We start from the raw sequence: 26,526 nt of genomic DNA on the forward strand, positions 1-26,526 counted from the left end.
CACACAGTATTACATTAGTTTCAGGAGTACAACACAGTGATTCAACATTTATATACATGATAATTCTAGGTACCAGCTATCACCATACCAAGTTGTTACAATATTTTGACTATATTCCTTATGCTATACATTACATCCCGGTTACTTATTTATTTTACAATTGGAAGTGTGTTTATATATATATATATATATATATATATATATATATATACATATTTTGTGTGTGTGAGGGCATCTCTCATATTTATTGATCAAATGGTTGTTAACAACAATAAAATTCTGTATAGGGGGGTCAATACTCAATGCACAATCATTAATCCACCCCAAGCCTAATATTCGTCAGTCTCCAACCTTCTGAAGCATAACGAACAAGTTCTTACATGGAGAACAAATTCTTACATAGTGGATAAGTTACATGGTGAACATTACAAGGGCAGTCATCACAGAAGCTTTCGGAGGAATTTCTTAAGTAAAGAAATGTAAGACACAAAAAAGTCTGCAGTATTTTAAAAATGATAAATTGGACTTCATCAAAATTAAAGACATTTTCTCTTTAAAAGGCACCATTTAAAAAATGAAAAGGCAAGCCACAGACTGGGAGAAAACATTCTTAATATATCTATTCTGGATACATATATGTATATCTAGAATATATATAAAGAACTCTTACCACTTAATAAAAAAACTCAATGTAAAAATGGACTGAAGAGTTGAACACATCGTTAAAGAAGATAATGACCAATAATCACTTGGAAAGTTGCTCAACATCATTAGTCATCAGGGAAATGCAAATTAAAAACAGTAAAATACCACTGCACACCCACTAGATTGGCTTTAATGGCTACATGTCTTGGAAAAACTGAAATTCTCGTACATTGCTTGTGGGAGCACAAAAATGGACAACTTCTTTAGAAAACAGTTTGGCAGCTCTCTTACAAAATTAAGTGTACACTTATCACATGATCCTGCCATCACATTTCCAGGTATTTACCTAAGAGAAATGAAAAAATGTTCACAAAAATATGTATCCTGGACATTCATTTGTACTTTAGTAATAATAACCCCAAACTGGAAACATCCTAATTGTCCAACAGTGATGAGTGGGTTAATAAATTAGTATGATATCTCCACAAAATGTTATGCTATCAACACTTTAAAAACTTCTGATACAACAATATGGATGAATCGTAAAACTTTATGTTCTGTGTAAGAAGCAGCCACAAAGGAATAGATACTATGTGATACTCTAGAAAAGACCAATCTGATTTATAGAGATGGAAAGCAGGTAGGTGGTTGCCTGGGGTCAGGTGGGGAGTGGAGATCAACCTGGAAATGGCATAAGGGAACCCTTTGGGGTATTGGAAGTATTCCATCTTGATTGTGGTGGTGCTTATGTGGTATATACACTTGCCAAACTCATCAAACTGAACTCTTAAAATGGGTGAATTTTGTATATAAATTATGCTTTTATAATGTTGACTTTTTAAAAAACAAGGGGGAAAAAAGGGAAGCATTTGCCAGATGTCATTCTTCTAATGCTATATACTAACTTCTTATAAATTAAATAAAACCCTTTTAAATAGATCATATAGAGTCCATGGAATCATCTCAATGTGGGAATGTTTTTCAGATATACTTACTTCAGGCATCTGGACTGATGACAGTTAGGGCTCCCAGGAGGCAGACAGGGCATTTATTTGAGCACCTGAGTTAATCTTCAGAATTAGGTTCTATTTCTCCTTCAGTCCTTTGAATTACTTCCCTGCGTTTATAGTAAGTATTGTGATTAGGGAAGAGAAGCCAGGCTCCAGAAGGGTCCCATGCTCACCTTATCTCGTACCTTACAAATAGCTTTTCATGATATTTGTTCATGACAAAAAATTCCAGAAAGTGCTGGCTTTGGGGCTTTTGTTTCATGTATATCCACAATCTGAATACCTTAGTCAGGTACAGTGGGGCAGGAAGCCCTACCTGACATTTCCAACCCTTTGTTATTCCTGTGGTCTTAAAATGTCGGAAATTGAAGGGAAACTGGAGATCCACAGATTCAACTCTTGTGCTTTATAAATGAGGAAACCTTGGCCCAGAGCAGAAAAGTGTTCTCTGCCCAGGTTCACATGCTCAAGTGACTGACTAGAGATGGAGCTGAAGTACTATCCAGATCTCCATGATCCACTCATTCCTCCAGTGCAGCTCACTAAATTGTAACCACATTCCATAACCATCATTAACAGTGTAGTGCAGTGTTTCCCAAATTGGGATCTTGTGTGTCCTGTAGCAGCTGAGTCTTGTATCCCTGCATCCCACTCCAAACCTCCCGAGTCTGAATCTCTATTGAACCTGGAACCTGGGAACATCTGCATTTGAGCAGGTGTCTCTATGATTTTGATGTGCACGAAAGTTTTAGATACCACTGGTTGAAGCAAGGAAGGAACAGCAGGTGTGTGCTTTAAGTATGAAATCAGGTTTTTAGGGAAGCCATAGCCCAAGAGTCTTCTAATTCTTCCATTACTTGAGTGAGGGAGGCTGATGAGAGAAGCCTTTTTCCTAGACAAAAGGAAACAGTTTACTATATTCATGGGCATTGTTTGTCTACCCTTCCCCCAACTTTGCTCGGTTTTCTCTGGTAACCTTTGCTTAATTCATTGCTTTAAATTCAGCCTAGATCAGCATTCAAGGACATGAAAGAGACATCCCTCGCTGGAATGACCTTTGTTTCTCTCAAATACAGAGGCTTGGCAACAACTCATTTGTTGTTTGTGGGTGGCAGAGGTAATTCCACTAATGGATTCCCTGAGTCCACTGCAAAAGGATTGACCTGGTCTTTGGAGAATCAGTCTCCTAGGATTCAGTCAGTGTAATCACTGATACAGGGTCCTTCATTTCCCAGATGTGACCTTTTGCCCCTCACATATGTCAAATGCATTTTATTCCTTCGTTTTTGATGCAGGCAAGGCAAAGAATGGGTAGCATGCCCTGTGAGCTTGTCAGAGAGGTGTGGTGGAGGTTCACGTTCCCGCTCTAAGTCATACAGCCCACTGACTTGCCCCAGCAGGAAATCCTGGGAGTCTTTCATTAATCTTCCTTGTCCCGCCAGTCTGTCACCAAGGTCAGTCATCTCAGCCTCTGAAATAGAGGATATATGTCCTTCGCCACTGTCCTAGTCCAATTCACCGTTATTTCTTGAGCAGCTGTCTGCATGGGCTCCCTACTCATTCTCTTTCCCCCTTCACTCCATTTGCCACAAGCCAGAATGATATTTTAAAAATGTAAATGTGAAAAAACGAAAAGCATCCAGTGCTCTCATTTTCTATTTGAAAAATACAGAAGTATATGGATTAAGATGTGAAAGTTCTGTTATTTCATTTCTCTTATATACCTACTTCCCTCCACAGGGAAGGGTTGCTAACAGTTTGGAATTCTGACTATTTGTAAAACCCAAATGTGTGTGTGCATGTATGTATGTATGTACATATATGTATATCTGTATATACACACATACATATGTAGTGGTGTACATATGTGTGTGTCCATAAACATGCAATTTTTAATATAAATAGGATCGGCTAATTGTTTCCAAGCTTGTTTCTTCAATAACTGATATATCAGTTTATTTATGACCCTATTGAGGGACCTTGTTCTACCTAAGATAAAATCTAAACTTCCTAAGATGGCCTACAAGGGTCCATTGTGATTTGTCCCTACGTTTCCTTTGGGCTATGTCTTGCCAATGGGTTTCAGCCCTGGACAGGTTCACTATGGATTCAATGTGACCAAAGAAATGACAGTAGAACGTTCTTGGGGTGAAAGGGTTATACCCAACTTTATTTCCATGGTGGCAGGTCAGTCACTAGAATCCCATCCATTCAGAGTGAGCGAGTCTGCATGCAGCAAGCCAGTCTCTGCCTCTGGGCCTCTCTACCCCTGCAGCCGTCTCAGTCTTTGTCCTTGTCACTGCCACCGCTCCAGTCTCATCTCTCTGCTCTCCTGCAGCCTTGCAGCCATGCCACCATGTCTCCCAGAGCACTGGTGGAGCTCTTCATATATAGAGTCACTAACAACATATTGCCCATACGTGTGTAGTGAGCCAGCTGACCAGGGCCAGGTGAGAATCCTGGACACAGAAACCTTCACTTTACCCACAGGCTCCCTTCCACTTTGCCCAGTGTGCTTCAGCCATGACCTCCTGTCAGGTCCTCCCATCAGCCAAGCTTTATTCCTTTTCAGGGCTTTTGCACATGCTGTTCCCTCTGCCTGGGTGCTTGCCTACATATGTAACAGTTTCCACACAGCGCACTGGGCCCTTGAAAACACATGTGCACACCCACATGAAGCATACTTATGCACAGAGTAAGGATTTTGCATTTATTCATGCTGCAAATATATGCAGTTATTGTGATTGATCATGCTCCCAGGCAGAGTGTGTCTGTGTTCATACCGCCATCAGAGCACTGACCTCAGCATACTGGGCAACCTGTGTACTGTGCCTGTCTGTTCTTTTCATAGATGATAAGGTCCTAAAGGATCTGGCACCAATAGGTTTGATAAATGTTGATTGAGTGATAGGGAGGAAGGGGAATTAATACTAATGAAAAAGAAATTGGAGGAAACTGCAAGTGGATAGAATAATGAATATGACAGAGCATGTGGAAAAGATCCCGAGTTACTCTTGTGTTCACACACTGGTTCTGGACCTGGGTATAGGACACATGCTTACAATCAGTGTTGATTAGATAGTGACGTAACCTGCCTCAAATGAGAAAAGAGTTTTGAGTTACCTAAGCGAAAATGGGAAGGCCTGGCTTCAGGATCAGCTGAATTTAGCACTCACATTTCTTTTTAACTCTACTCTCTTGGTTGGCTATTCTGAGACTCCAAACGGTGGTCCCTGCAGCTTCAGGATCCTATCATCACAACTTTCTGCCCCGTGAAAGAGAGAGCTCCTTTGAGTGACCCAAACAAAAGTCCTGGAGTTGAATCTTAATGACTCATTGGATGGATTAGGTGCCCATCACTGAACCAATCGTGGACAAAATGACTTAATTGGCTTAATTTAGGCTCCTGTGTTTCCCATGTGACCTTTTGTGTTTATGGTGTCTATATACCATTTCATCCAGGACAGAAATGGTTAGAATCCTGGAACTGATAGAGTAGATCATCTGACTGAGAGGTTTTTTTTTTACCCAAAGAAGAGCAAATAGATAATCTTTCCTTTTGTTGCTTTGGTTATACACTGCTTTGAAGAGCTATATAGTACATAACATACATTAGGCACTTGCTAAGAGCTGGAGATACAAAATCCCCTGACCTCAGAATATAGCAGTCTTGTACTAAAATAAAATTCATTTTGTGCCCTAGGAACAAATAAGGTTCATTAGAGTCAGAGAGAAGCTTTAATACTGAGATGTAAGAGCCAGAATCATGTAATGCTGCCCTTTCTTAGGGGATTTGGATTTGAGGAGAGGACATAATTTCGAACAAGGAGCTGAGACCTTGATTCCAATCCCTCTGTTGCCATGACCCAGTAACTGTGAGCCTGACCTTTTATAAACTCTGTGGCCAGTGTTTCTCAGTGTGGTCAGCAGTTTATCTGCATTAGCTTCTCCTCAAGTTCTTTCTGGACCTTAGCCCTGACCCAGACCAGAAGATCTGGGTCTCTTATCTCTATAAACTGTTTAACCTCCAAAAAAACCTCATTTTCCTCATCTGTAAACAGGGATCATAGTTGCCTTGCAGCATTGGGTTGAAGATGAAATGTGATAATGGGTAGAAAGGACATAGCATGCAGCAGGAACTCAGCAAATACTATTTTTTTTCCCGTCCCTCAGAGTATGAAGTCACTATGGTCCAGAGTAGTTGAAGGATTCCTAGAGGAAGGATAGCAAGAAGCCCTTCCTCCCTGAGGAAGTGTTCTTTGAGAAGTGTGTGGCTGTCATATGACCTGATTATTATTTGCTTTTAACTGTTATGGGACATAGGATTGGCCTAGTGTATTTCATGCTGCAATATATTGGGATATAGTTGTACACCATGTACTCACAAGTCAGAGCAAATTCTTGATGTCTTTTGTGATTGAGCTGGAATTCAAGCTATATGACCACTTGGGGGTTTCGCTGGGAAAGGTGAGTGAGTGAGTGTATATGTGTGTGATTGGTGAATTTTTTAAATATAAAGCAAAGAGCTTTTTGAAGATACAAGTACTATTTTTTTAATATCCCTGACTAATAAGTTTGATTTACTGGTATCACCCCAGTAACCTCAGTTAGAACCTGGTTATCTAATGTTATTCTCCCTTGACAGGCTCTCCTGAGTCGTTGGCAGTTTTTGGCTTTACCCTCATCAGAAAGAGGGAAGTTAAAAGGACACACCCATTTCTAAGAGTTACATAAAATCCTCTTCCAAGAAATGTCTTAACCCTTCTACAACTTTAGCCACAAGGCATGTGAGATTTGTTATCTGGAAAGATGAGTTGTGCCTCTGAGAAGTCCTTAATCACCAAAGAAAGTTCTGTTATCTTTGGTATAATACCTAAGGAAGGGCAAAAAGATACTGGAATTGAGATATTTTTTCATCTGTCAGGGCTAAAACTAAAACGGTTTTAGATAATATTTGGTTATTGAGAAAAACATATCCCTCTGTTCCAAGAATCTGAGTAATCTGATTAAATGAGATGTTACCATATTAGATTTCCTTGGTTGGAAGTACATAATGCTCTCAAGATTGCAAGAGACCTTAGTCTCTTGTCTGTCCACTATTCCATTGCATGGGCCCCCTCTTCAGTCTCCCTCCCCGCTCCTGGGCCTGGCCAGGGCCAGGAAGTAAATACTGCGCACCACTTTTTCTACATAGTGTTATTGGAACACAGCCACTCTCATTTGCTTACAAATTGTCTATAGTTTCTTCCATGCCACTATAGATTTGAGTAATTGTGACAGACTATATAGCCTTCAAAACTTCCAATATTTACTCTCTGCCCTTTACAGAGAAAGTTTGCTAACTCCTGGCCTAGGCTGTCTCCTCTTCAGAATCTCTGATGCTGAGTAGTTCTCCAGTTTCTAAGAGACCTGGTTTGGACCACTCATTTACAGAAAATTTTTACTTAGGCCCAAATCTGCTTTTCTGTAGTATGCCCTGCTGCCACTAGTTCAATTTTAGTATGTGAGGTCACCCCAAATAGATCAGATTGCCCTTCCACGAGTCAGTCCCTTGGATTTATGGAACACCACAATCGTGACTCCAGGCGGAGCCTCACTGAACCCTGATATGTAGGATTTCAAGTCTTTTCTTCACCACCAGAACTGAACACAACACTCCAGCATAAAGCTAAGTTGGGGCCCATCTGAGTTTCTGGGTGCCCAGGACAATAGGATGGAGCCATGGCCTCATTCTACATGCTTGGAGACCTTGGAATCTAAACCAAAGAGCAGACACAGGTTCCACGGGACACGTACTCTGCTCAGCAGCTGAGAGTGATGCAGCTTCTGAGACATGGTCTGATGGTTGTGCAATGATTTGTTTTTTTGACTGGATTTGCGTAAAAAAAAGTCACTTGTATTTCATCAGAGAAGGTGGTGTATTCTCTTAACCATAGACCCAGCTGGAAGTGTCTTTGTTGACAGTGGCCCCTGTGCCAATACTTCTTTAAGCCCCATTGTTGAATAAAGTGGCTTACGTTGTTTTTCTCTCTCTTTCTCTCTCTCTCTCCTTGCCATCCTCTCTCACTATTGCAGAATATTGCAACAGTATCCTAAATAGTTTTCCTGCCTCTTGTTTTCCCTTTCTCAGTTTGTCTTTCTCCTTCTGCTGGATAAGAGCACAGCAACATTATCATTTCTCTGCTCATTTATACTTCTGTCCTCTTCACTACCAATGAAGATAAAATTTCTTAGGGGTGTGCCCTATGTTTATCGCTGCACTATTTACAATAGCCAAGATATGGAAGCAACCTAAATGTCCATCAGTAGATGAATGGATAAAGAAGACGTGGTACATATACACAATGGAATATTACTCAGCTATAAGAAAAAAACATATCCTACCATTTGCAACAACATGGATGGAGCTAGAGGGTATTATGCTCAGTGAAATAAGCCAGGCGGAGAAAGACAAGTACCAAATGATTTCACTCATATGTGGAGTATAAGAACAAAAGAAAACTGAAGGAACAAAACAGCAGCAGAATCACAGAACCCAAGAATGGACTAACAGTTACCAAAGGGAAAGGGACTGGGGAGGACAGGTGGGAAGGGAGGGATAAGGGCGGGAAAAAAGAAAGGGGGCATTACGATTAGCATATATAGTGTGTGGGGGGCACGGGGAGGGCTGTGCAACACAGAGAAGACAAGTAGTGATTCTACAGCATCTTACTACGCAGATGGACAGTGACTGTGAACGGGTATGTGGGGGGGACTTGGAGAAGGGGGAGCCTAGTAAACATAATGTCCTTCATGTAATTGTAGATTAATGATACCAAAATAAAGTTTTTAAAAAAAATTTCTTAGGGGTGTGCTCAAGGCTTTCCACACCACCAAACTCTTCCTTTCCTCCTTTTTTTCCAGTTCAAGAGGGACTATTCCACATACTCTGAACCCATCTTGTATTTTCCCATACCTAGGTCTTGGTCCTACTGTGTGCTTTATAAGAAATGTCCTTTTCTCCCTCCTTCCCAGAATATACCAAACCCTACCTTCTTCATTGTTCATATTCATTCATATTTCTTTCTCTCTCTGTACTTTCCCCAAACCTACTCCCTAAAAGTTTGATTCCCTGCTTCAATGCTCTGCTTTTGTGGTACTTCTGAAAATCTGCTTTTAATTTTAGGGATATGTGTTCATGATCTTTCTGCAATGTTGTAAACATTGTAAGTTCCTTGAAAGGACAGTTCGGGTCTTGCCTCTTTTCTTTATCCTGCAAAGCATGTAGCAGAATTTGTGCTTGTGTTACTGAATACTGTAGAAGGAGTAGGAGAAGTAGTAGAAGTTACTTCTACTGCAGAAGGAGCTCACTGATTCGGCATGAGCAGTGAAGTAATGGGAAGAGCTGAATGGAAGTAGATGACTTTGAAATTGAGAGACTGAAAAGAATGGTGATACCATTAACCAAAAGAGGTAGAACTCAAAGTTGTTGCTGATATGTGGTATGTGGCAAGGAGAACAACAAAATAATGCCTCCTTAATGATGACAAAGTAGAAAGAACAGTGAATAGGAAATCTGGGGGTCTTTTGTTATGATAACTCTTTTGCCAGTTACTGGTCTCAGGATTTCATTGGACTGCTTTAGATTCAATAACTGTGTACCTGGCACCAATCATGCAGAGTCTGGTCCTAGGTGCTTTCACATTTATTAATTTTACTTAATTCCCAAAGTAATATTATTAGTTTTATATTTTTCTTCTTTTATATATTTGGCTATTGAGACTTACAAAAGTTAAAAAATGTGTCCAAGGTTATAGAGCAAGACCTAGGACTACAATTTGGGTCCTTCCCCTCTAATCTCAAATTTTTCTCAACACATCTGCATCATTTGTCTCATTCTGCTTCCCTTACTTCTTTGCATTTGTGCCTCTTGGTTTGAGTTTTTGTTGATTTGAATTAATAGGGTTCCCTCGACCTGAATGTGTTATACCAGTAATAAGGCAAAAAGTGATATCATTTTTCCTTCTTCAGATTTTCTGTTTGACCTTCTAAAGAATTTAATGTAGTTTATAATTCAAACTAGAAAAAATAGTTCCATGATGAGATGTTCAAACATAAGTATACTTGTATTTTAATGAGATATGGCAAATTAGTTCAATAAATAGAAGTACAGCACAGAAGGAAGGCCCTTTACAAGGATCTGGGGAAGAGGAAAATAAGACCTTCTGTTCTGAAAGAGGTCTAGATGTCAGAATCTTGGATAAAGGATGATGAAAAATGGTGATACATCAGGATAGCATTCAAATACAAGCAAAACTTTGGAGAATTTAGAAAAAAAGGAAGATCGGGAGGTTCTTTAGACAGTGAAATTGAGAGTATAGAGGTAGAAAAGCACCAAGCATATTTAGGACACTGAAAATTCTACTTCATTTGAATGGTAACAAAACATATATATATATAAAAGTACATGTATAAGCATATATGTGTGTGTCCTACACACACACACATATATATATATATAAATAAAAAGGTAGAGATGAGATGGAAAAGTAGGTTTGAGCTAGATTGTTTAGGCCTTAAAACAGCCATAGAACCCAAGAGTCCAACAGATGTAATGGATAAACAAAATGTGTTATATGCATACAATGGAATTTTCTTTCTTTTTTTCTATTGAAGTAAAAACAGAGTTTATTGCCTGTGTTTTCTTCTAGGAGTTCTATGGTTTTAGGTCTTATAATTTAGTTTTCTAATTCATTTTTAATTTAGTTTTGTGTATGTGTAAGACAGTGATCCAGGTTCATTGTTTTGCATATAGCTGTCTAGTTTGCCCAGCACCATTTATTAGAGACTGTCTTTTCCCTGATGTATATTCTTACCTCCTTTATGATCTGTTAATTGACCGTATAAGTTGTGTTTATTCCTGGGCTCTCTATTCTGTTTCACTGATATAGGTATCCATTTTTGTGCCAGTACTATACTGTTTTGATTACTGTAGCTTTGAAGTATAGTTTGAAATCAGGGAATTTGTTACCTCCTGCTTTGTTCTTCTTTCACAAGATTGCTTTGGCTATTTGGGGTTTGGCTATTAGGATTATTTCCTATAGTTCTGTGAAAAATGCTGTTGGTATTTTGATAGCGATTACATTGAATCTGTAGATTGCTTTGGGCACTATGGAAATTTTAACAATACTAATTCTTCCTACCCATGAGCATGGAATATCTTTTGATTTATCTGTGTTGTCTTCAATTTATTTCATCAATGACTTAGAGTTTTCCAAGTGAGGTCTTTCACCTCTTTGGTTAAATTTATTCCTGGGTTATATACAGTGGAATTTTATTCAACCTTAAAAGGAATTGAAATTCTAATGTGGATTGATGTTGACATCATGGTAAGTGAAATAAGCCAGTCACAGCAGGACAAATGTATGATTCCACATATATTAGTCAAATTCATAATGACAGAAAGTAGAATGGTGGTTTTAAGGGGCTGGGCATAAAGGGGAATGGGGAGTTAGTGTTTAATGGCTGCAGAATTTCAGTTGGGGAAGAAGAAAACACTCTGGAGGATGGTATTGCTGTCTATACAATAATGTAATGTTAATGCCATAGAACTATACACTTAAAATGGTAAATTTTACATTACGTATGTTTTACTACATTGAAAATAAATTTTTAATTTTTTTCCTTGTGTATATGTCAAGTATATATATATATATATTTGTGTGTGTGAGGGCATCTCTCATATTTATTGATCAAATGGTTGTTAACAACAATAAAATTCTGTATAGGGGAGTCAATGCTCAATGCACCGAATCATTAATCCACCCCAAGCCTAATTTTCATCAGTCTCCAATCTTCTGAAGCATAACGAACAAGTTCTTACATGCAGAACAAATTCTTACATATTGAATAAGTTACATGGTGAACAGTACAAGGGCAGTCATCACAGAAACGTTTGCTTTTGCTCATGCATTATGAACTATAAACAGTTCAAATATGAATACTCATTTGATTTTTATACTTGATTTATATGTGGATACCACATTTCTCTCTTTATTATTATTATTTTTAATAAAATGCTGAAGTGGTAGGTAGATACAAGATAAAGGTAGAAAACATAGTTTAGTGTTGTAAGAGAGCAAATGTAGATGATCAGGTGTGTGCCTGTAGACTATGTGTTAATCCAAGCTAGACCAGGGCAATAAAACGTCCACGGATGCAGAAGATTTCTCTCAGAACAGGGGGGGTGAGGTTCTAAGCCTCACCTCTGTTGATCCCCAATTTCTCACCTGATGGCCCCCCTGCAACTGTGCCTGTCTTAGGTTGTTCCTCCCTTGAGGAATCTTACCCGTCTCTGGCTAACCAGTCATCTTCCGGGGCCATACAGGGAAATGTAAAGTTGGTAAGTGAGAGAGAAGCAATATTGTTTGAAAAGGTTAGCTTTTTACTTCTTTGCAGATTTATGCCCTGTAGCTTCTATGCCCAGCATTTGTCTTGAGGTATCTTTACCACTTGGAAGAATTATGATACTCGGTAAATTTGATGTGAGGCACGAATTCTATTTAAGGGTTGTAATTAGGAAGGAAGAAGAAAAGCTATAGAAGTAGCAGGCGGAAGAAAACATGGGAAGATTGATTATTTCTTTGACATATCTTCTTGTAGAGTAACTTCAGCATGTATAGGTTTTAAACTACTAATTAAATTGTGCACACACACTAACATAATAGGAGTACAGTTATGTAACCAAAGCATACCTGTAATTACCAGTCATCTCCAGTGAAACCAAGAAAACCAGTTAGGCACCTTAGGCATTTGTGAAAACTTATCTATGATATGGTGGATATTGTCCAACTGAACTTGAACAGTCTGAGAGAATTCAGATAAATTAAAACCACCCATTCCTGGGGACTGTTCACATCCCATTTGTTCTTTTAACAGTAAATAGTCTGTGGTTGTAAGATTTTGGAGCGCTACAATTTGCACTTCTCCTAATTCTTGGTTGAGTTCCAACAGTACAGATCCAGTCAAATTTGTTGTTTTACTGTATGCACAGGCCAGCTTAGATATCTCCTTCTTCATTCCCATGGCAAGTCCAGGAACTGGTGGGGTGAGTGCATCTACAGCTGTAGCAGTGTGTGTATCTTTGTTGGGGTTTTTTTTTGCTGATCATCTTCTGGCATGAGTCTTCCCGAGAGTGCTGATGTTGGAAGTTCTTTTTCATATCGTATCTTAGTTCATTTTCAGGGTAGCCCAATTAGGCTTTGATCCTCTGTATAAATACAAACAGACCCTTTGCCTACACTTTTATATGCCCTTTATACCCTTGTGTAGAACTCATTGGAGGTCACCACACAGGAACTGCCTTTTTCTTTCTTTTTGATATCATTAATCTACACTTACATGATGAATATTATGTTTACTAGGCTCTCCCCTATACCAGGTCCCCCCCACCAACCCCTTTACAGTCACTGTCCATCAGCATAGCAAAATGTTGTAGAATCACTACTTGCCTTCTCTGTGTTGTACAGCCCTCCCCTTTCTCCCCGCCCCTGCATGCTAATCTTAATACACCCCTTCTTCTTCCCCCCCTTATCCCTCCCTACCCACCCATCCTCCCCCAGTCCCTTTCCCTTTGGTACCTGTTAGTCCATTCTTGAGTTCTGTGATTCTGCTGCTGTTCTGTTCCTTCAGTTTTTCCTTTGTTCCTATACTCCACAGATGAGTGAAATCATTTGGTATTCCTCTTTCTCCGCTTGGCTTGTTTCACTGAGCATAATACCCTCTAGCTCCATCCATGTTGCTGCAAATGGTAGGATTTGCCCTTTTCTTATGGCTGAGTAGTATTCCATTGTGTATATGTACAACATCTTCTTTATCCATTCATCTATAGATGGACATTTAGGTTGCTTCCAATTCTTGGCTATTGTAAATAGTGCTGCGATAAACATAGGGGTGCATTGGTCTTTCTCATACTTGATTGCTGCATTCTTAGGGTAAATTCCTAGGAGTGCAATTCCTGGGTCAAATGGTAGGTCTGTTTTGAGCATTTTGATGTACCTCCATACTGCTTTCCACAATGGTTGAACTAATTTACATTCCCACCAGCAGTGTAGGAGGGTTCCCCTTTCTCCACAGCCTCGCCAACATTTGTTGTTGATTGTCTTTTGGATGGCAGCCATCCTTACTGGTGTGAGGTGATACCTCATTGTAGTTTTAATTTGCATTTCTCTGATAATTAGCGATGTGGAGCATCTTTTCATGTGTCTGTTGGCCATCTGTATTTCTTTTTTGGAGAACTGTCTGTTCGTTCCTCTGCCTATTTTTTAATTGGGTTATTTGGTTTTTGTTTGTTGAGGCATGTGAGCTCTTTATATATACTGGATGTCAAGCCTTTATCGGATGTGTCATTTTCAAATATATTCTCCCATACTGTAGGGTTCCTTTTTGTTCTATTGATGGTGTCTTTTGCTGTACAGAAGCTTCTCAGCTTAATATAGTCCCACTTGTTCTTTTTTGCTGTTGTTTTCCTTGCCTGGGGAGATATGTTCAAGAAGAGGTCACTCATGTTTATGTCTAAGAGGTTTTTGCCTATGTTTTCTTCCAAGAGTTTAATGGTTTCATGACTTACATTCAGGTCTTTGATCCATTTTGAGTTTACTTTTGTATATGGGGTTAGACAATGGTCCAGTTTCATTCTCCTACATGTAGCTGTCCAGTTTTGCCAACAACATCTGTTGAAGAGACTGTCATTTTGCCATTGTATGTCCATGGCTCCTTTATCAAATATTAATTGACCATATATGTCTGGGTTAATGTCTGGATTCTCTAGTCTGTTCCATTGGTCTGTGGCTCTGTTCTTGTGCCAGTACCAAATTGTCTTGATTACTATGGCTTTATAATAGAGCTTGAAGTTGGGAAGTGAGAACCCCCCTACTTTATTCTTCTTTCTCAGGATTGCTTTGGCTATTTGGGGTCTTTGGTGTTTCCATATGAATTTTTGAACTATTTGTTCCAGTTCATTGAAGAATGTTGCTGGTAGTTTCATAGGGATTGCATCAAATCTGTATATTGCTTTGGGCAGGATGGCCATTTTGACGATATTAATTCTTCCTAGCCACGAGCATGGGATGAGCTTCCATCTGTTAATGACCCCTTTAATTTCTCTTAAGAGTGACTTGTAGTATTCAGAGTACAAGTCTTTCACTTCTTTGGTTAGGTTTATTCCTAGGTATTTTATTTTTTTTGATACAATTGTGAATGGAGTTGTTTTCCTGATTTCTCTTTCTGTTGGTTCATTGTTAGTGTATAGGAAAGCCACAGATTTCTGTGTGTTAATTTTGTATCCTGCAACTTTGCTGTATTCCGATATCAGTTCTAGTAGTTTTGGGGTGGAGTCTTCAGGGTTTTTTATGTACAGTATCATGTCATCTGCAAATAGTGACAGTTTAACTTCTTCTTTACCAATCTGGATTCCTTGTATTTTTTTGTTTTTTCTGATTGCTGTGGCTAGGACCTCCAGTAATATGTTAAATAACAGTGGGGAGAGGGGCATCCCTGTCTAGTTCCCGATCTCAGAGGAAATGCTTTCAGCTTCTCGCTGTTCAATATAATGTTGGCTGTGGGTTTATCATAGATGGCCTTTATTATGTTGAGGTACTTGCCCTCTTTTCCCATTTTGCTGAGAGTTTTTATCATGAATGGATGTTGAACTTTGTCAAATGCTTTTTCAGCATCTATGGAGATGATCATTTGGTTTTTGTCTTTATTTTTGTTGATGTGCTGGATGATGTTGATGGATTTTCGAATGTTGTACCATCCTTACATCTCTGGGATGAATCCCACTTGGTCATGGTGTATGATCCTTTTGATATATTTTTGAATTCAGTTTGCTAATATTTTGTTGAGTATTTTTGCATCTACGTTCATCAGGGTTATTGGTCTGTAGTTTTCTTTTTTGGTGGGGTCTTTGCCTGGTTTTGGTATTAGGGTGATGTTAGCTTCATAGAATGAGTTTGGGAGTATTCCCTCCTCCTCTATTTTTTGGAAAACTCTAAGGAGAATGGGTATTATGTCTTCCCTGTATGTCTGATAAAATTCCAAGGTAAATCCATCTGGCCCGGGGGTTTTGTTCTTTGGTAGTTTTTTGATTACTGCTTCAATTTCGTTGCTGGTAATTGGTCTGTTTAGATTTTCTGTTTCTTTCTGGGTCAGTCTTGGAAGGTTGCATTTTTCTAGGAAGTTGTCCATTTCTCCTAGGTTTCCCAGCTTGTTATCATATAGGTTTTCATAGTAATCTCTAATAATTCTTTGTATTTCTGTGGGGTCCGTCGTGATTTTTCCTTTCTCGTTTCTGATACTGTTGATTTGTGTTGACTCTCTTTTCCTCTTAATAAGTCTAGCTAGAGGCTTATCTATTTTGTTTATTTTCTCGAAGAACCAGCTCTTGGTTTCATTGATTTTTGCTTTTGTTTTATTCTTCTCAATTTTATTTATTTCTTCTCTGATCTTTATTCTGTCCCTCCTTCTGCTGACCTTAGGCCTCATTTGTTCTTCTTTTTCCAATTTTGATAATTGTGACATTAGACCATTCATTTGGGCTTGTTCTTCCTTTTTTAAATATGCTTGGATTGCTATATACTTTCCTCTTAAGACTGCTTTTACTGTGTCCCACAGAAGTTGGGGCTTAGTGTTGTTGTTGTCATTTGTTTCCATATATTGCTGGATTTCCATTTTGATTTGGTTATTGATCCATTGATTATTTAGGAGCGTGTTGTTAAGCCTCCGTCTGTTTGTGAGCCTTTTTGCTTTCTTTGTACAGTTTATTTCTAGTTTTATGCCTTTGTGGTCTGAAAAGTTGGTTGGTAGGATTTCAATCTTTTGGAATTTACTGAGGCTCTTGCTGTGGCCTAGTATGTGGTCTATTCTGGAGAATGTTCCATGTGCACTTGAGAAGAATGTGTATCTTGTTGTTTTTGGATGTAGAGTTCTGTAGATGTCTATTAGGTCCATCTGCTCTACTGTGTTGTTCAGTGCTTCCGTGTCCTTACTTATTTTCTGCCCGGTGGATCTATCCTTTGGGGTGAGTGGTGTGTTGAAGTCTCCTAGAATGAATGCATTGCAGTCTATTTCCCCCTTTAGTTCTGTTAGTATTTGTTTCACATATGCTGGTGGTCCTGTGTTGGGTGCATATATATTTAGAATGGTTATATCCTCTTGTTGGACTGAGCCCTTTATCATTATGTAGTGTCCTTCTTTATCTCTTGTTACTTTCTTTGATTTGAAGTCTATTTTGTCTGATATTAGTACTGCAACCCCTGCTTTCTTCTCGCTGTTGTTTGCCTGAAATATGTTTTTCCGTCCCTTGACTTTTAGTCTGTACATGTCTTTGGGTTTGAGGTGAGTTTCTTGTAAGCAGCATATAGATGGGTCTTGCTTTTTTATCCATTCTATTACTCTGTCTTTTGATTGGTGCATTCAGTCCATTTACATTTAGGGTGACTATTGAAAGATATGTACTTATTGCCGTTGCAGGCTTTAAATTCGTGGTTACCAAAGGTTCAAGGTTAGCCTCTTTAGTCTCTTACTGCCTAACTTAGCTCGCTTATTGAGCTGTTATATACACTGTCTGGAGATTCTTTTCTTCTCTCCCTTCTTATTCCTCCTCCTCCATTCTTCATATATTGGGCGTTTTGTTCTGTGCTCTTTCTAGGAGTGCTCCCATCTCGAGCAGTCCCTGTAAGATGTTCTGTAGAGGTGGTTTGTGGAAAGCAAATTCCCTCAGCTTTTGTTTGTCTGGGAATTGTTTAATCCCACCGTCATATTTGAATGATAGTCGTGCTGGATACAGTATCCTTGGTTCAAGGCCCTTCTGTTTCATTGCATTAAATATATCATGCCATTCTCTTCTGGCCTGTAGGGTTTCTGTCGAGAAGTCTGATGTTAGCCTGATGGGTTTTCCTTTATAGGTGACCTTTTTCTCTCTAGCTGCCTTTAAAACTCTTTCCTTGTCCTTGATTTTTGCCATTTTAATTATTATGTGTCTTTGTGTTGTCCTCCTTGGATCCTTTCTGTTGGGGGTTCTGTGTATTTCCGTGGTCTGTTCGATTATTTCCTCCCCCAGTTTGGGGAAGTTTTCAGCAATTATTTCTTCCAAGACACTTTCCATCCCTTTTCCTCTCTCTTCTTCTTCTGGAACCCCTATAATACGGATATTGTTCCTTTTGGATTGGTCACACCGTTCTCTTAATATTGTTTCATTCCTGGAGATCCTTTTATCCCTCTCTATGTCAGCTTCTATGCGTTCCTGTTCTCTGGTTTCAATTCCATCAGTGGCCTCTTTCATCCTATCCATTCTGCTTATAAACCCTTCCAGAGTTTGTTTCATTTCTGTATTCTCCTTTCTGGCATCTGTGATCTCCCTCCGGACTTCATCCCATATCTCTTGCGTATTTCTCTGCATCTCTGTCAGCCTGTTTATGATTTTTATTTTGAATTCTTTTTCAGGAAGACTGGTTAGGTCTGTGTCCTTCTCTGGTGTTGTCTCTGTGATCTTTGTCTGCCTGTAGTTTTGCCTTTTCATGGTGATAGGAATAGTTTGCAGAGCTGGGACGAGTGACGGCTGGAAGAACTTCCCTTCTTGTTGGTTTGTGGCCCTCCTCTCCTGGGAGAACAGCGACCTCTAGTGGCTTGTGCTGCGCAGCTGCGTGCAGACAGGGTTTCTGCTTCCTGCCCGGCTGCTATGGAGTTTATCTCCGCTGTTGCTGTGGGCGTGGCCTGGCTCGGGCAGCTACTCCAAAGTGGTGGAGTCCCGTTGGAGCGGGAGCGGCTGGGAGGCTATTTATCTCCGTAAGGGGCCTCCCTGCTCCCTGCAGCCCAGGGAATTAGGGTGCCCAGAGATCCCCAGATTCCCTATCTCTGGATTATGTGTCCCTCCCTGCCCCTTTAAGACTTCCAAAAAGCACCCGCCAAAACAAAACAACGACCCCAAAAAGAAAAAAAAACTTTTTTTTAATTAAAAAAATAAATTAAAAATGTCCGCTCGTTTTTCTTTATTCTCTGGCGCCAGCCTCAGGCATCTGCTCACCAGTCTTGCTGCCCTGTTTCCCTAGTATCCAGGGCCCCACGCACGCACTGTGTCTGTGCTCTGGCCCGGATGGCTGGGGCTGGGTGTTCGGCAGTCCTGGGCTCCTTCTCCCTCCCGCTCTGCCTGCTCTTCTCCCACCGGGAGCTGGGGGGAGGGGCGCTCAGGTCCCACTGGGCTGGGGCTTGTATCTTACCCCCTTTACGAGGCGCTGGGTTCTCTCAGGTGTGTTTGTGGTCTGGATGTTGTCCTGTGTCCTCTGGTCTTTATTCTAGGGAGAGTTGTCTTTGTTATATTTTCATAGATATATGTGGTTTTGGGAGGAGATTTCCACTGCTCTTCTCACACCGCCATCTTGGCTCCCTCTGAAATTTTTAATGTTTAATTAAAAAATGAAGCCACAGAATTTGGACTTTGATATGCAGGTGATGGGGAGCCATTAATTTTTGGATAGTGGGTGGAGTAATGTGGTCAGAGCTTTACTCTGATTAAGTTGGAAGCATTTATAAGTGTTAAATTAGGATAACTGGTTAGAAAACTATGACAATAGTCCAGACCATATGTAACAAGCCCTTGAAATGGGGAGTGCATAAAGGCAGACATGACAGGAGTTATTATGACTAATGTTGCAATGAACATACTTGTACATGTGTTTTGATGAATACATGGACAGACACAGTCATTTGGGGTATGTACCTAGGAGAAGAACTGCAGGGTTTGCGGGGGTGAGTATATTCAGCCTTAGTAGATACTGCCATAGTTTTCCAAAGTGGTTATACCAACTTACACTCCTACTAACAAATATGAGAGTTTTAGTTCCTCCATAACCATCCCAGTACTTATTATTGTCAGTATTTTTCATTATAATTATTCTGATGGTTGTGTAGTAGTGTTAATTTGCATTTTCCTAATAGCTAATGAAGTCAAGGTCTTTTTATATGTTTATTGCCATTTGGATATCTTCTTTTCTATAGTGCTTATTAAAATCTTTTGCCCATTCTTCTATTGAGTGGTCTTTTTCTTGCTAATTTATAGATGTTTTTATATATTCTAAATGTAAATCCTTCATTTGATATATGTATGGTAAATATCTCCTCTCCTTTCAGATTCTTGGCATGGGCTTTTCATCCTTTTAATGATTCATCCTCTTTTGATGACCAGGAATTAAATTTAATGTAGTACAATTACTTTTTCTCTTGTGTATTTCTCTTGTGAATACCTTTTGTGTATTCAAGAAATCTTTGCCTACCCCAAAGTCATGAAGATATTTTCCTCTAAATGCTTTATTGTTGTATCTTCCACAGTTGGGTATATAATCTGAAATTAATTTTCACCTTAATGTGAAATAAGGATTAAGAATCTTTTTTTTACCATGGTTACTGAATTGAACTAGCATCATTTATTGAAAAGACACTTCTTCCCTCCACAGCACTGCAACATCACCTTTCTCATAAATTTAATAATGATATGTGTATGGGTATGTTTCTGGATTGTTCTTTTCCATTGACCTGGTTTATTAGTCTATCTTTTAGGCTCTACTTTTAGTTTTCTAAATAAATAGCTTCACTTCTAGTGGTTACCATTTGTTATACCCATTCAGCCCTGGAAGTGAAAAGTAAAATGTATTAGTTATTTATTGCAGCATAACAAATCACCCCCAAAATTACTGGCTTCAAGCAACAATATACTTATTATTACACATGGTTTTTGTGAGTTCAGAATTGAGGAACAGTGTAGCTTGGTGGATTTGGCTCAGGGTCTCTCATTAAATTGCAATCAAAGAGTTGCCTATAGCTGGAGCCATCTGAAGGCTTAACTGTGGCTGAAGGTTCTCTCCTTCTAAGAATGGTTTATTTACACAGTTCACAGGAGGCCTTAGTTCCTAAACATATGCACTCCTTAATATGGCTTGAATATCCTTACAACATGGAAGCTAATCTAAAGGAGAATAAGAAAGAAGCTGCAGTATCTTTTATGACTTAACCTTGGAAGTCACACACTGTCATTTATGCAATATCCTGTTAGTCATCCTTATTCAGAATGGGAGGGGACTGCATAAGGCTATAGTAGGAAGTAGAATCCATTGGGGGCTATCTTGGAGGCTGGCTACTACACACACACACACACACACACACACACACACATACACACACACACAGAGGAGAATCGGATTGGCACCTTTTTTGTATTTTTATTTTTTCTCTGGGAACTTTTATTCCCCAAGGCAGAGAATCATGCCTGCCTTTACAGCCAAGGTTTCCTAGAGCTGATACATAGTTCAGTAGGTTCAGAAATGCCAGGTGACACTTAGTTCATTCTGTTTTGTGCCCTTCTGCTCAAGAGCCTGAACTCTAAAGCTTATGCATATTTTCACAGTGTGATTCTTTAAGAACTCATTTCCTTTCCTGAGTGGAAAAGATTGAGGACCACTCGATCTGGTTATAATATTTATCCAACTGTTAACCTTTCTCTCCATGATCTCTACTTCTCTTCTCAGAGAAATATTCATTTCTTCCTTACAGTTTTCTTTAAATACATTTCCTGTCTATGAACATTCTAATTCTCTGTGGTTAGTTTAATTAACCTTTTTACTTTTAGATAATTTTAGATTCACATGTAGTTATAAAAATAATAAAGCTCGCAAGTACCCGTTTCCTACCAATGGTAATATCTTCCAAAATGGTACTACAATATCAGAACACGGATGTTGCTATTCATACAACCAAGATCCAGAACATTTCCATCACAAGGATCTCCCATACTGCTCTTTCATAGTCACTCCCACTATAGTCACTCCCACTCTGTCCCCTTCAAACCTTCTCCTCAAACCCTGACAATCAGTGATCTGTCCATTCCTAAATTCTTTCCTTTCAAGAGTGTTGTATAAGTGGAATCATACAGTATGTAATCTTTTGGGATGGACTTTATTCATTCAGCATAATTCTCTGTAGATTCACTTAGGATTTTTCATGTGTTAATACTTTGTTCCCCTTCTATTGCTGAGTAGTATTGTATGATATGGATGTACCACAGTTTATTTAACCATTTAGGTTTATTTAACCATTGAAGGACATTTAGACTGTTCCAGTTTCAGGCTACTGTAAATAAAACTTACATAAATATTCATGTACAAGCTTTGTATGACTATGAATCTTTATTTCTCTGGGATAAATCCCCCGGAGTGCAATTGCTGTCTAATATAGTAGTTGGATGTTTAGTTTTTTAAGAAACTGCCAAACTTTTTTCTAGAGTGGCTATATCATGTTAGAGCTCACCAGCAGTGGTTTGAATGACCCACTTTCTCTGCCTCATTGTCAGCGTTTTGTGTTTTTATGACTTTTTTTATTTTAACCATTCTGGTAGGTCTGTGATAATATCTTATTGTGGTTTAGGTTGTGTTTCCTGAGTGGCTAATGATGTTGAGCACTTTTTCAAGTACTAATTTGACATCTGACCTCTTTAGTGAACTGTCTCTTCATGTCTGTTGCCCTTGTCATGATTAGACTGTTAAGGTTTTTTTTCTGACTGTTAAATGTTGAGAGTTTTTTATATGTTCTCAATATATGTAGTTTGCAAATATTTTCTCCCATTCTGTAGTTTGTCTTTTTATGCTCTTAAAAAAGTCTTTTGCAGAGCAAAAGTTTTACATTTCAGTTGTCTAATTTATAAGCTTTTTCTTTTATGGATTATCCTTTTGGTGTCAAGTCTAAGAACTGTTTGCCTAGCCTTAGGTTCAAAAGATTTCCTCTAATTTTTCCCTAAATGTTTTATAGTTTTACATTTAGGTCCATGTTACATTTTGAATTAGTTTTTGTATAAGGTGTCAGACTTAGACTGAGGTTCGTTTTATTTCCTACAGAAGCCCAGTTGCTTCAGCACCATTTGTTGAAAATGACACTTTCCCTCCACTGAATTACTTTTTACCTTTGTCAGAAGTCATGTGGGAATGTTTGTGTGAGTCTATTTCTGGGTTTTCTATTCTATTCCATTGTTCCATGGGTCTGTCCCTCTGCCAATACTATATAGTCTTGATTACTGTAGTTATCTATATTTACTGAAATAAATATTTCAGTAGAATCTGGTGAACTGATACCCCCCTCAGCCCCTTATATCTTCTTTTTCAGAATTGTCATAGTTATTGTACTTACTTTGCCTTTCCATATACATTTTAGAATAATTTTGTCTACATTATAAAAACTCTTGCTGGGATTTTGATATAAATTGTATCAAACCTGAACATAAATTTGGGGAAATGTACTAAGTTAAGTCTTCCAATCCATGAACATGGCATACCTCGCCATTTAAATTTTTTAAAATTTCTTTCATCAGCATTGTATAGTTTCAGAATAAATGTCCTGTATATATTTTGTTACATTTACACCTATTTTTAAGTGATTATAAATGGCATTGTATCTTCATTTTCTGTTCCACATGTTTATTTACTTGTATATATAGCCAAATAGATTTTTGCATGTTCATCTTGTAACCTGTGACCTTGCTAGACTCACTTACTAGTCACAGGAGGGTTTTTTTTCCTCCATTCTTTGGGATTTTCTGTGTGGAAAATCATGTCATCTGCAATTAGGGACAATTTTTTTTCTTTCTTTCCATCTGTATGTCTTTTATATTCACTTCTTGCTTCATTATCCAGACTAGAGCTTTTAGTCCTATGTTGAATAAAAGTGGTGAAAGCAGACATCTTTGCCTCGTTCCTGATCTTAGGGGGAAATCATTCAGTCTTTCAATATGAAGTATAATGTTGGTGTTGGTCTTTTGTTGGTGCTCTTTATCAAATTGAGGAAGTTCCCCTGTTCCTATTTTTTTTGAGAGTTTTTATGTTGAATTGGTGTTGAATTTTGTCAAGAATTTTTTTCTGTATTAATTGATGTGACTGTGTAGCTTTTCTTCTTTAGCTTAAAATGATAGATTACACTGATTTTTCTAATACTGAATCAGTTTTATATCCTTGGAATAAACCACACTTGGTTATGGTATATAATTCTTTTTATATCTTGCTGAGTTATATTTGTATTTTACATTTAAGTCTGTGATCCATTTTGAGTTAATTTTTGGGAGTGATTTTCTTTAAGAACAGTCCTAAAAAAGCATTCTCCTTAATATATTCAAGAACTATGTTTCCATATTCTCCTTGCATTATACGTCAGTAATCTGACAGTAATTTTTCACTTCTCTATCATGGGACAGTTTCAAGCTGAAGTTCCCAGACCCTTTTATAAATATTTACTACGTGGTCACTGCACTTACCAGAATGAAGGGAACAAGATGCTAAAGAACTCATGTCATAGAAAGTCCACAGCATACCTTTATTCTTATTTTCTTTTCTGTAATATTCTTGCTGTTCTCCTTTCCTACTTCCTACTATGAAAGGTTACTTATATTTTTAACTGCATTTATTCATTTAATAAATAATTAATAAAATAAATTAACATATTGATAGAATGAAAAAAGTCAACAGATCTTTATAGAGTTTCCACATGGGCCAAGCACTCTGCCAGATAATTCTTGGCCACATAGGGCCCTAACCTCAAGATACTCCCAAGCTTAAAGGGAAGGAAGACATGTAAGCAATTGAAATGCTAAGGTTGAGGGAAGAAGTATCAAAGGAAGCTTACTAAGGGATCATAAGCAAGAGCAACAGCTCTACCTAGGGGAGTTAGTAAAGGCCTTCCAGGAAAAGTGATATTTAAACTGGCACTGATAGGACATAGGAATTTTCTAGGTAGACAAAGTAAAGTAAAAGGCATTTTAAGAAGAATAAACAGCTTGCACAAAGTCATGCAATTATGTGGCACATTTGGAGAAGAATAAGTAATTTGTTATGCACATATAAGTTCTAAAAGACCAGGAATTCATGCTGTATCTACAGCATCTAGAACAATGCCTGTAGGATAATAAGCACTGAATAAATATTTGTCAGTTGGATGGATGGATGGACGGATGGAATGAAGGAAGGTAGGAAGGATGGGTGGATGGAAGAAAGGAAAGAAACATGAATGAAGCCAGAGAGATAAGGTGTTCAGTGATAAGAGCCTTGCCTAGTAACATTTAGTAAATGTCTACCATGGACATTCAAAAAGAAATAGGAAATGTTGTCCCTAGTCTACTTGGGAAGAAACAGAAAATATAAAAATATCTGTAATGTGTTGTTAAAAATGACATGCCATTAAAAGTACATAAAAAGTGTTATGAAGGCTCACAGGAAGTAGAGGTCCATTTCAGCTGAGGGGATCAGAGAAGTTGTCACTGGAGATAGACTGGAGTTGCTTATGCTTGGTTCAGAATTGTTTGGTTTAAAATAAAAAAGAGGGTGTTGTGGTAGAAGAGGATGTGAATTTGGGACTAGGCTAGACAGCCTTGCCTGCTCATGTATTTATCAGCGTTTCATAGGCATCCATTTATCAGCCTGTGCTACTTCCTTGAAAGCAGAACCTGACAGGCTCTGATGTTATCTGTAGCAAACACATTTTCTTGTTTATGGGGTGTCTCTGTGTGTGTTTATGCTTGCACCTGCACACCAGTGATTTGGAGATAGTTCTTCCTACAGAGACAAGCACTGAAGGGGATATATCAACTAAAGCAACAAGCTAAACTAGTAACTTTTAGAAATGTACTTTGCTACCCACACCCTTCCCTGTATATGCATATCTTCAGCATGCACGTGCACAAGTACATACAGAGTTCTGTAAGCAGTGGGCTGGACAAGATTTTAAGTGACTCTAAATAAATAATACTGATTTTTATTTTTCTCCAACTCTGTCCTATCTGGCTCTACCTCAATCTTCATTTCAGTCTAAGTCCTTTTAGACACTAGTTATATCCTATGACCAACTTGATGCTGTAAGGAGTTTATGTAAGAAGGTGATTCATTAATTAATCCAACACACATTACTGATAACCAGCTATGTGTCAGGCACTACACTAAGTACTCAGAATGCAGTATGGGATAAAAAGAACCAATCCCTGCTCTCATGGAATTTATATTCTGGGAACTGAGTATAGACAGTCAACAAAAATGTGGTACTGTAGGTAGTATAAGAGCTGGTGAGACCCAGTATAGCAGAGTAAAGGGGGAAGAGAGGGTGAGGGGTGAGTGGTCAGGAACAGCCTCTCCAACAATGTGATACTGAAATAGAGACTTAAAGGAAAGAATAAGCAGTAGAAATATCTCAGGGAGAGTATTCCAGGCAGAGGGAACAACTGAAGCAAAGACCCAGAGGTAGCTGTGTGTGGCCAGTGTGGCTAAAACAGAATAGCCAAGGTGGAGAGTGGCAGATGCTGTGAAAGGTGTGCGATGAGGGGCAGTCGGATCAGGCCCCTTGGCCATTGTGAGGACTTTGGCTTTTACAGTGAGTGAGATGGAAAGCCATTGGAGATTCCGTGCAGAGAAATGACAGGGTATGATTTACATCAGCTTCCGTGCTGAGAGCAGATTGCAGGATGGAAGGGTGGAAGCAGGAAGACTACAGAATGGTGGACTAGACCAGCTGAATAGCAGGGGAGGTGTAGAGAAGTGACCGCATCGTAGACATATTTTGAACTGCTTGAACCAAGAGGTCTGGCTTTCAGATTAGATGTGGAATGTGAAAGAAAGGAGTCAATGATAACATCAAGATTTTTGATCTGAGCAACTGGAAGGCTGGAGTTGATATTAACTGAAATGGGAAAGATTGCACACAGAACAGGACTGGAGGACATCCAGAGCTCAGTTCTGAGCACGTGAAGTTTGAGATGCCTGTTAATGAACAGTTAGAAGACTATTTAGAGTTCAATAGATGTGTCCAGGCTCAAGAG

At 38.8% G+C, this 26,526-nt stretch overlaps 1 protein-coding gene across 2 annotated transcripts in view; it reads left to right on the plus strand.

The window, feature by feature from the left end:
* GAB2 (GRB2 associated binding protein 2) overlaps positions 1-26,526 on the plus strand; it is a 186,507-nt gene that overhangs the window by 97,095 nt on the left and 62,886 nt on the right. Inside the window, exon 2 of one of the 2 annotated variants that reach the window (XM_057507193.1) lies at positions 22,574-22,668. The exons of the other annotated variant lie outside the window; for it this stretch is intronic. The gene's annotated coding sequence lies outside the window, so the exon portion shown is untranslated. The remainder of the gene's footprint in view (positions 1-22,573; positions 22,669-26,526) is intronic. 2 annotated transcript variants of the gene reach the window in all.

The sequence above is a fragment of the Manis pentadactyla genome, chromosome 9, assembly GCF_030020395.1.
Source record: "Manis pentadactyla isolate mManPen7 chromosome 9, mManPen7.hap1, whole genome shotgun sequence".
NCBI classification, from domain to species: domain Eukaryota; kingdom Metazoa; phylum Chordata; class Mammalia; order Pholidota; family Manidae; genus Manis; species Manis pentadactyla.